Here is an 11,383-nt window from a genome sequence, read left to right on the forward strand (position 1 = left end):
ATTTATGTGGCAAATCCTGAGCAATCCATTCTTGAGCAAAAAAGCTCAAAATATGGTGGCATTAGAATTGGGTCTTGAAGAATGCCTAGGATTTGGGTAGGAAGAGAAATTAGGGGTGAGGGTGTAGGCAAGAGAGGGAAAGAAGCAGGAGAGGGGAAGACTGGTCCCGAATGAGCAAATGTTATAAAGATGTGGTGGGTATTAAATTTCCAGAAAACTTTGTCTACAATTGCGTTATTCAGTTCCTCACCTTCCATTCATCTCTCTAAATACTATACTATAGATACTCTTTAGTCCTTATCTTATATGACCTCTTGGCAGCATTGACACTGTGGTGGTGGACTCCTGCCTTTTCAAGAAACCTCATTCCTTGGCTTCTGCAGTGCCTGGCTATCCCTCTTTTTTTCTCTGATCTTTATTCTCAGTTTCCTTTTTCCTGTCCATCTCCCAAGTCTTTCTGCATCTATTTTCCTCTGTCTTAACAACCGCCCTCCCCCTGCTGCATCCTGCACAATGGATAATTCTTATTTACCCTACAGATCCCAGGTCAATTATTACTTTCTTCAGAAAGTTCTCCCTATCTCCCCATTCTCCAAATCTGGCCCCTATCAAGTGAGGTGCCTCTAGATGAATGACATAGCACCCCATTTCCCTCCTAGATTTGCACTTTACCACACTTTATTTTCATTGCTTGGGTTATTTAAATCTAAAGGCAGAAACCATGTTCACCATTATATTTCCAGCACTTAGGAAAATAAAGGGGTGTATTTCCAAGTTCTAAATATTTCTTCAATGAATGGATGAATGGCTTATTCAGGTGGCATCAAGAGACCTGGGCTGGCTAGCATAGGATGCTTATAGGAAAACATAAGGAGAAAAATGGTTTGGGAGAGAATTTTGACTTCCGAACTAAAATGTAACTCCATTGTATAGACAAAATTGACAGTTCAAAGGGGTCTGAGCCAGAGAATGACATGTTTGGGCTTTAGTCTAGTGGTCTGTTTTCTGAACAGGTGCCAATGTGGTCCATGAGTGAGGCACAGGTGATAGTCTGGTTGAGGGCTGGTGAGGGTGGGCCATAGAGAAACCAAAAGAATTGGAAGGAACAGATTGGAGAGACATGGTGACCAGAGGAATGCAGCGAGGTGATGGGGGAGAGGAAGGTTTTGAAAGTAATTCTGCGCATTCTCTTCTGGATCATTACCATTCACTCGGAGAAGGAAGCAGAGGGAAAACCAGGTTGAGAAGGAAGAGAATTAGTTCATTTTTAAATGTAGTATTTTGAGCTGGTTTGAGTGGGAGTTGTGAATTTGAGAGGCACTTGGAAAAAGACAATGGTTGAAGATGTGAAGGTCACCAGGGAGAGGAGAGAAAGGGCAAAGAGTAGAGGGCTGCATTGAAAACAGCCAGAAAAGAGCAAATGAGAGTTCTCAAGAAGGAAAAGGTAGTCACACTATCAAATATTGTTAGAGTCAGAGTCTTCAGAATGTGGAAACGTAACATGAAAGTGGCAAAGAAGAAGGGCAAAGAATCTGACATGGATTTCAAGGGAGGAGAGACTGTTGAGTTTAGGAGATGGAAGGTAATGTAAGGATGATCCGGAAGCAACAGTAAAGATGGAGGGTGGTAAGGCTGTGCCTTACTTCTTGATGCTGAGATATAGGAGGAAGGATGAAGGAGGCAAATTCTACTTGAGAACTTAAAAGTTATAATACAGTTAGGTTTTCAGTAGCATAAGGAAGTAGAAGGGGGAGGAAATGATGAAAGCATTCAGGGCAAATGTCCAAAGTGCAAAGGAATTTACTGACAATGAAATGAACGTTCCCAAGGTTACAGTGGAAAGGTTTAACTGTCAAATTTTCACTGAGTCAAATCAACTTGACATCATAGCACATCTCATCAGCTAATATCTGCTGCAGATATGTAAATTATGGTTCTACTGACTTTTCCCTTATTATGGTTTGTAAGAAAGGGATAAGTTTAGTTTTCACATAGAGACAGCATGGAATAAGGGAAATGGAGGCAAAACCAGTTTAAACAAGCCCCAGACAAAGAGAAGAGAGAATCTGCCTGCTCCTTATATGGAAAAGTAACCATAGTTACTGGAATGTAAAGAGATATGAGGTAATATCAGAGGCGGGAACTCACAGCAAAAAAAAATAAAAATTTGAGGGGGATAGGCTGATCAGTTCAAAATCTCAATAATGAGCTAGTTGGCTCTCTAGGATTGGCTGTACAAATTAAAATCTCAAAAGATGAATTAGTTAGTGTTCTCGGATAGGCTGTAACCTCTGTAGTACCCAGTCAATGGGGAAACAGGGGAGGGACTTGCGAATTAGGAGTAGGAGATTTAAAGATCGCCATTCTCTTCCTCTGGCGCGCGCCAGTCTTCCATGTGTTTGACTGGACGCCCTATCTTGCAAGATTGTAAATAAATTCTTTTCTCCTCCAAAACTGAGAGAGCGTTTATTCCCTTACAGGTACCACTTTATTTCCGACATGGTTAATCAGGTGTGTCATAAAGATAACTACTGGTTAGCATTCCACCTTCCTGATTTTTGTTACTTCTTTTTTTAACGGAGAAGTTGAATGTTTTATTGTTATTAAAGGGTTTCTTATTTTGCTGCAAGGCTGTTGCTTCATTGTATGAAAATAGCACCAGCAAATGTGGTATATTGCAAAATTAAGATAATACTGTTCTTCACCTGACACTGTACAATGAACCAAAATTGATAGCCACCCCCAGTTGTTTCCAAAGAAAATATCATTAAGCATTCTGACTCAAATCCAGGGATTGAAGTAAGCAACTTACAGTATTATGTAAGGCTTAAGATAACAATTACCAGTGAATTACAAAATTTTTACAAGTAGTTTTTACCTCAGATAATTTCATGGATTCTGAATATAATAACTAGATCCTAGCCGAAATCACTGGGTGATGTGAAAAAGATGCAAATTGTGTTTATCTGCTACCATTAGGAAGTTAAAGGGTATTTTCTTTCAAAGTAGTTTCTGTTTTTCTATTGGTATGCTAAAAGTTGCTATTATAAATTTCTATCCTCCAGTAATTTAAAATATTCCTGGATTAAATTGTTTCAGGCTAGTTTATTTAGGGGTTCCATTTTCACTCTTCAATAGATTTTATGTATTTCTCATATGCTTCTTCATTAAATTCTGTAGGATTACTCAGCGTCATCTTCACCAGTCAATCATCTTCATAACAAGATTTGTTGATAAGTCCTGGATTTTCTGCAAGAGCCTCATTAATTTCTGTTACTTTTGATAGAGGAGAATAATAGTTCATTAGCAGCTTTCACACTTTATAAAGCACCAAACTCCTTTAGTTTGTTCAATTTTGTCCCAACCTCGGGAAGACTACAGTAAAGGGCATCTCCCAAAGCTTCCTGTGCAAAATTGCTGATTCCCACTGTTCCAATACCATTTTCTGTTTTCATCCATTCACATTTGCCTGTGAATTTCTGCACCGAGAGCACAGCGGGCCGGTGCGTAGCGTGGGCACAGCGCCCGCTCCCAGCCCCCCGGGCGGCAGGCAGGACATGGGCGCCGAGGCCACGCGCAGGCTGCAGACGACGATCCGCAGGCTCCGTGCCGCGCGCAGCGCCACGTTCGCAGGGGTGCGGAGGGTAGCAGTACCGCAACTCGGCACCTGGCTGGCGTGGATGGGGGGGAAGGGGGCGGGAACCGCGCCGGACCGAGACGAGCCGGCTGGACCTGGGCGCGGGGGTGAAGCCCCGTCTGTTATTTCTGAGCACCATCCCCTTACTATTTTCTTCAAAGGGATTCACTGTTTTCTTATCCTCGTTTTAAACAATAAATGCTATGAAATCACTAATTTGTACTGCTGTATTTTTACAGTCTGTAAATTAAATACGTAACTGTTAAAATACGAAAAGTTTGTGCAGGTAGAACCCAGGATATGGCACCTGATGTCTTCGTTCAAATCTCATCTCCACGTTTATTAGCTCTGTAACGTTGGACAACTTATTTAACCCCTCTGTGTGTCTGGCAATAGCAATAGTACCTATGTCCTGGAGCTGTTATAAAGATTAAATGAGTTAATATATGTAAAGGGCCTAGAACAATGTCTGGTACCTAGTAAGTGCTTTAGCAAATGTTGGCTATATCTACTATTATTGTTATTGTTATTGTCATTAAAGCATTTAAAGTCTTTTTGCATATAACAAGTAATGAGTTCCAAGTTTTGAGAACCACTGGATTAATTCCATTAGAGGCTGCTAAAATATTAGAATGTTTACAATCCCCCCAATCAATTATCCAGCAAAGCCAAAATATTGATGCATTAATACATCTAATTAGAGGAACTTACAGTGGGTTAAACAGTATGATATTATTCAATCAGTACTGGGGATATTGGAGAATCCCCAACAAATAAAACAATTCCTGGAATGCAGAGGTTGCTCAATAAATAAATATTTGTTGAAATATGAATTAGGAGTGAAAATAGTACCATACTTTTATAATATTATGTTTCATCCTCATGACAGTATATTATATAAGGTATTTAAAACATGCCTATAAATTCATGAGACCAATTATAGAAAAAATTAATGCACTGTTTTGTCTGGACAACAAATACTATTCTTCAAAGTAGTCCCCTTGAGGAGCTATAATTCTAAAATATTGTTTGCTAAAAATATTGTTGGAAATCTTTTGTAGTCACTTTCAAAGACATAGCTCCCAATAAAATATCTTGTTACTTTAAGTCAAATCTTGGTTCAAAATGAAAATCAAAAGTGGTATTATCCAGCTCATTCTTATATTCAGTCTAGAGCCATGCTCCTAGTGACTGCCCATGGATTCCAAAATCAAATCCACCTTTCAAGCTCAACGAAGATATTCAAGTGACTATGTTGAATGTGGCTGGAAAAAAAGATGCTGCCAAAATGTCTTAGGCACTAAAACAAGAATATGGTCTCCTATTCAGCTGTAAAAAGGAATGGAGTTCTGATATATACTACATCAAGGAATCTTGAAAACGTGCTGAATGAAATAAGCCAGACAAAAAAGTACAAATATATATGACCACTTACATGAACTATCTGTAATAAGCAAATTCAGGTATACAGAAAGTAGAGTCAAGGTTATCAGGGACTGAGGGGATAGGAAATAGTGAATTATTGCTTGATGGATACAAAGTTTCTGTTTGGGATAGTGAAAAAGTTATGGTAATGGATGGTGGTGATGGTGGCACAATGTCATAAATATGATAAATCCACAGAACTGCAGACTTAAAAATGGATAAAATGGCAAATTTTGTTATATATATATGTTACCACAATAAAATTAAACAAATAAACAAAAAGTAACTCTACGTAGGAGGGATGCAAGAGGGATTTTTATCCACACCTTACAGATAAAGTTGCTGATGGTAGGTTTTCAGGCACTCAGATGTGGGAGTAGAGAGATTTGAGGGCCCACCATGTGGGAAGCTGCCTGGGAGAGGAAAGAAAGAAGGGAATTTGCAGTTAGGGAGCACATGCATCAGGCACCAGGCAAGACACTTTCCATGTATTAGTCCATTTAATCTGCCTAGCACCTCAGTTTCCTCTTAGTGATGCAGCACTGTGGCTCAAGAAGTTAGGAGACCAGTGCGGGTTCACACAGCCTAAGCACATGAACCAGGTACCAACCCAGGTCCAGGCTATTTCTAGTACACCACACTAACCCCACACAGCGAGAGCCCTAGCCCCTGGGTCTTTGGGACACCACCCACCAGCTCCTTTGCTCCCATCCGCTGTTCAGGGCCTAAGAGTATCAGGAATAACTGAAGCCAACTGAAGACTCCTGATGTACGTATCTGGGATGTCCAAGGGTACACTAACATCAAACATAGCTGGGTCCAGGCTCAGCAGTGCTTGCAGGGCTCATACTTTCTTCCCATCTGACCTCCCTTGTCTAAGCCGAGCCTCATCTTTCATACCAGCTTCACATGGCAGATAAGATGGCCACCAATAGACTGCAGACCCCAGCCTCCAAACAACACACATGGAAAGAAGGAGTCTTTTCCCATCACTTACCTAGCAACGTGCTGGGAATTCTTTGATTGGCTCACCTTGGGTCACATGTCCATCTTTGAACCAATCACAGCAGCCAGAAGGATTATCTGTTCTTATTGACTGAAAATTGGATCCGAGTTGTGACCAGAGTAGGCCAGATGGGTGCTGAGCAGGCAGAGCTAATGGACGGGTCACTGAGTTACCCCAGGAGCACCCTCCTCTTTAGATGAGTCTTGTTCCTTGTTATGGGTCTAATTGTGTTGCCCTGAAAGAATTTTTTTAAAAAGAAGAATATGGTCTTCCAGGTGAAGTGTACATTTACAGAATTCTTCTATTTTTGCTTACAAACCATCCTCATTGCCTTTAGAGTTCCACCTCAAGTATCATCTAAAGATAATTTTTTCTTGACCATATATATGAATAGTTAAATTTAAATGACCTCAATCCATTCTTCTGAAAGCAGATCTCTTCCATCCCTCAAATCTTTTATTTATATGAAACTAGTTTGACTATGCAGGAAGACAATACGACTATAGCCAGCTCTCCCTTCTGTTTAATGTTCATCTCTTTGTGATCAGTAGTTTTTTGTTTTTTTTTTAAGATTACTTAATTATTTGTTCTCATGAACTACTGTGACCTTAAAAGCAAACAAATGAAAACAATATTTCAGAGACATGCTTCCAAAGAAATGGATAGAAATTCATTCTTTCCCCCACCACAGAGGATATTAAAGCTGTCATTTTGCTACATGTTCGTATTTTGGGTGATTTTCTTGGAGCAGATTTTTAAAAATAGTATTATTAGGATAAAGAAAATGAACATTTTTGAGACTTTTGATATTAGTAAACTTCTTTCCTAGAACATTTGTATCAATTTGTAATCCCACCAATAGTATATAAAACTGCTTTCTCATTGCATCCTCAACAGTACTGAATATTGATTTTTTTAAAACAGAGTAATTTATCAGAAGAAAATGAAAGACAATGTCTAAGCACCAGGGAATTATTATTAAATAATACTCTGAAGATTTTCTCCTGGAATGTTCTACCTTCTCTGTGTATTTTTTCCTTGCTTCTCCTTTCTGCCTTTCCATATTCTATTTTTACTCCAGGGCCAACTCAAGTCCCATGCTTCCCTGGGGACTTTACTGTCCTCTCCAGCCCACTATGGTCTCCTTCCTTTCTCAAACTTTTTAGTAGCTCTTCATATGCTATTTTTCTATATCACTCCCATTTGTCACTTGTGTGTACTACCTTCACTCATTCATAGACAGGAAAATTACTGAGCACCTACTATGTGCCAGGTACAAAGGATACATGATGATAAAGACCCAGGCCCTTCTCTGCATTTATAGAAAGTTTCCAATATGAGGGAGCCCTCTTGGTTGAGGAAAGTACTGATTTCAAAAGCATGACTTTCAGCAACTTGATATTTGTTGAAATGAATTTTGGGGAATGACATTGGGCCCCATTCCAATTCAGGCTCAAGGACAGATCCTGGATTTTAAATAAAGGTGGTGACACTTTTCTGGAATCTGTGGATTGCTTGGTTAATCAGATAACATCTTCTGAAATAGAATCAAAAGGAAAGTTTCTGAGGAGATTCAAAAGCTTTACTCTAAGCAGCTGAGGAGTGTGCATCTGAGTCTGAACTTTCCTTTGACTCCTGGCCTGAGCGTTGCCTTTTGGGTAAACACCACCTACTTCTCTGACATGTCTGAAGTACAAAGAGCGTGCGGAGGGTCTTTATTGCCTCAATTCCAGAAGAAAGCAAGTGAAAGTGATGTGTGCTCTTTATAGTCTTCAGGAGCAAGATTTCAACATATGATGTGTTGATTGATTTTCCTTTTATTTTGCATATCAATAATGTACATCATAAAGCCAAATCAATACTCATCAATGATATTTATGAACTAGATTCAAATTGAGATACAACTTACCATTATTAGACACCTCTGACATATTAGATCATTTCATATATGTCATCACATTTAATTATAATACTCTTCACAACAAACTTTTTATTATTAATCCTGTTTTAACAATGAAGAAACTGAGACTCAAGGTCACTTAGCTAATATCAGACTCTAAATGTAACCACAAGGAAACACCTTTCTAAAACGACATTTTTTTCTGTATTGTAAAGCTCGGGTATCCATGAACAAATGCAGAAAAATTTACAAGTAATATATTTTTTAGGTTATAAGTTAAAGCTATTGGGTGGGACTGTAAATTGCTTGAGCCAAAGGTTATGTATTGTTTTTTTTTTTTAATCCCCATCTCCCAGTATGCAGAAGGATGTAATAAAAATGTTTTTTTTAGAGCCACCTACACCTGTGATTCTCAAACTTTAGGAGCCAGCATCAGAATCACCTGCGAAGGCTTGTTAAAACACGGATTGCTGGGCTCCAGTTCCAGAGTTTCTGATTCAGTACGTTTGTGGGCCTGAGAATTTGCATTTAATGATTTCCAGGTGAGGCTGATGCTACTGTTCCAGGGAGCAGCTTTGAGAACCACTAATCAACCACACCAATAACTAACATTTATTAAGGACCTGTGCTAAGCGCATTACCTACATTCTGTCATTTAATCCTTACAAATAAGTTTTAAGGATGGAGATATTGTTAGCATCCCTATTTTATTGATAAGAAAAATGAAACTCCGAGAAGTAATTTGCCCAACTTCACCCTTCTAACATTGGGTGGAACCAGGATGTGGAACTCAGGCAGTCTGATGCCAGATCCAGCACTTTCCTACTTCACTGAATCAACTGCCTCTCCTATCAATCCTGATGAGTAAATGAAGGTGTGCAAGAAGTGGTTTGCCCAGGGTCACACAGGGAATTGGAGCAAGAGTGAGAATGAGGACACAGGCTTTCCAATTCAGTGTATTTTAAAGTGTCTTCTCTTTCCATAGAGTACTAGGAGTGGGGAAGGACTCTATACACCCGCATCTAAATTGGATTCCCAAGGCCACTACTTTCTAATAAAATTGAGTGGTGCAGATAACTTTAAGATGTGTGCCCTCTACTTTCCCTATTATCTCACCTAAGAGAGGTAGTGGTTATGGGGGAGGAGAGAGTGGGAGGATGTGTCTTGAGGCTGGGGGCTCAGCTCTAGAAAGCAAAGAGACCAATCAGACTGGTGAGTGGCTAAGGAGGAGAAGGGGAATGTCTTCATGTGTCTCGGCAAGTCCTCAGTTATGTCTCAAGCAACACTTTAAACAGCCAGCTCCAAAGGACTTTAGGTCACTGTACTTTGGCCCATCAAGTCTCTCAGGGATGCTGGGAAGGAAAGCTAAAAATGCTTAGTTAGCAGAAGTATGGGCCTGGTCATCAGTTCAGTCCCCCAGAGGCTGTCTGTCCTTAGATATACTATTACCCATTGCCCCAGAATGTGCCCCTTCCCTGGGCTGTTTACAAAAAGAGGCAGCACACTGCAGTGGAAAGGGCACACTGGCCCTGGGCCAAGTGTCTCCTTGCCATTGATGGCTGCATGGACTTGAGCAGGGCCATCATCTTTCTGAGTGGTCTCCTCATCTCTAAAAATGGGGTGTGGTTGGCAGAATAATGGGCCCTTAAAAATATCCACATTCTAATCCCTGGAAACTGTGAATATGTTTCTTTACATGGCAAAAAGGAATTTGTAGATGTGATTAAGAGATTTATGATGGGGAGATTATCCTTGATTATCCAGGTCAGCCCAGTAATGGGTCTTACAAGTGAGAGAGGGAAGCAGCAGAGTCAAAGTCAGAAAAGGAGATGTGAGCACAGAAGCAGAGGTTGGAGAGACGTAATTGCTGACTAGGCAGATGGAAGGGGCCTGAACCTGGGAATGTGGACGGCCTCTACAAACCGGAAAAAGTAAGGAACTGATTCTCTCTAGAGCCTCCAGCCCTGCCGACATCTTGATTTTACCTCAGTAAGAGATGTTTCAGACTTCAGACCTCAGAACTGTAAGGTAACGTATTTGTATTGTTTTAAGCCACTACATTTGTGATAATTTGCGAAGGCAGCAATAGGAAACTAACACAGGGGGCAAATAACAACTGCCCTGACTACCTCTTAGAGCTTGTGAAAGTCACATGAAATCATTTACGTGGTTACCGCTTTAAGTACTATCACCCACTACCCAAAAGTAAGGCTCTGCCATTTGCCAGCATTTCAGTGGCTACTTGGGGTGGCATGCTGGTGATTGTTTACCAACCAATTCTTGGGACCGGGCAGTGGGGAGGCATGCCCTAATCTGTACCATTTGCCTATTTCCATGGTATAAATACTTGTGCCATGCTGATTTCAAGCTCTCAGTGTGCAGTCACTGAAGGGAGTTGGAAAAGTTGTGTGCCGACAGCTCTCACCTGTACAAGGCAGCTCCAACACCACTGCCTAAGGGCAAACACACCCTCTACCCCGACCCCAGACAAACAATGCATAGTAAATTTCTGTGAGCCCAGAGGTAATATCAGGGAAAACCCCTCTTCCAGAATCTTCACTGGGTTACTCTGTAATTTTCCAAAAGGGAACATATGGTTAGTCTCTGCCTTTAATAAGGACAGATCAAGAGGGAATGGAAACCTTACATAGCCTCAGGAATTATTTAAGTTTGGTTAAAAGAACAGTCTCTTAAATGCAGGAACTGTCTTAGTCTGCCATTTTGCTATGACAAATATCACACAGAGGTTTGGCTTAAACAACAGGTTATTGTCACACAGTTTCAGAGGCTAGAAGTCCCAGTCCAGGCATCAGCAAGGCTAGTCTTTCTCTTGGGATCAGTTGCATTCAGATGCTCGCTGGCCATAATCCTTGGGTTTCCTCACCTTGTGTCTCTGCCTCCCATCACGCAGCAATCTCTCTCCCCCTTGTGTCTGCTCTTCCAGTTTCCACTGACTGCAGGCTTCTTCCCATGTGGACTTCACTAACTCTGCTTTCCAGTTTCTTCTCTTTATAAGACTTCCAGTAATACAGGTTAAGACACTCCCTCATTCAGTTGAGACACATCTTAACTAAAAATAACATCTTTATGGGTTCACACTCACAGGAATACTGATTAAGATTAAGAACACATTTATGTTGGGGTAAAATTCAATCTACTGCACTGTCCCTACTGGGTCAAATTCCTATAGAGAAAATAATTTTTGGGGACCTGGGAGATAGGCTCTTTTGAAAAGTAGCTCATTGCTTAGGATGGCAGGGAAGTTACATTAAACAAATATAAATTGGAGACATACTATGTTCCAGTGCTGGGCTCATAGAGAAATATAACTGGCAATTTGACATGGTCCCTGTCCTCAAGGAGATCTAGTCCAATATTTCTCAGACATCAGTCACTTAAGTCTCATCTGCTTGTC

General features: G+C 40.5%; 1 pseudogene; it reads right to left on the reverse strand.

Annotated features, from left to right (window-relative positions):
- Positions 1-3,124: 3,124 nt before the first annotated feature.
- LOC119540687 lies at positions 3,125-7,999 on the reverse strand (annotated as a pseudogene).
- Positions 8,000-11,383: the final 3,384 nt, after the last annotated feature.

Source organism: Choloepus didactylus, chromosome 7, assembly GCF_015220235.1.
Source record: "Choloepus didactylus isolate mChoDid1 chromosome 7, mChoDid1.pri, whole genome shotgun sequence".
NCBI lineage: Eukaryota > Metazoa > Chordata > Mammalia > Pilosa > Megalonychidae > Choloepus > Choloepus didactylus.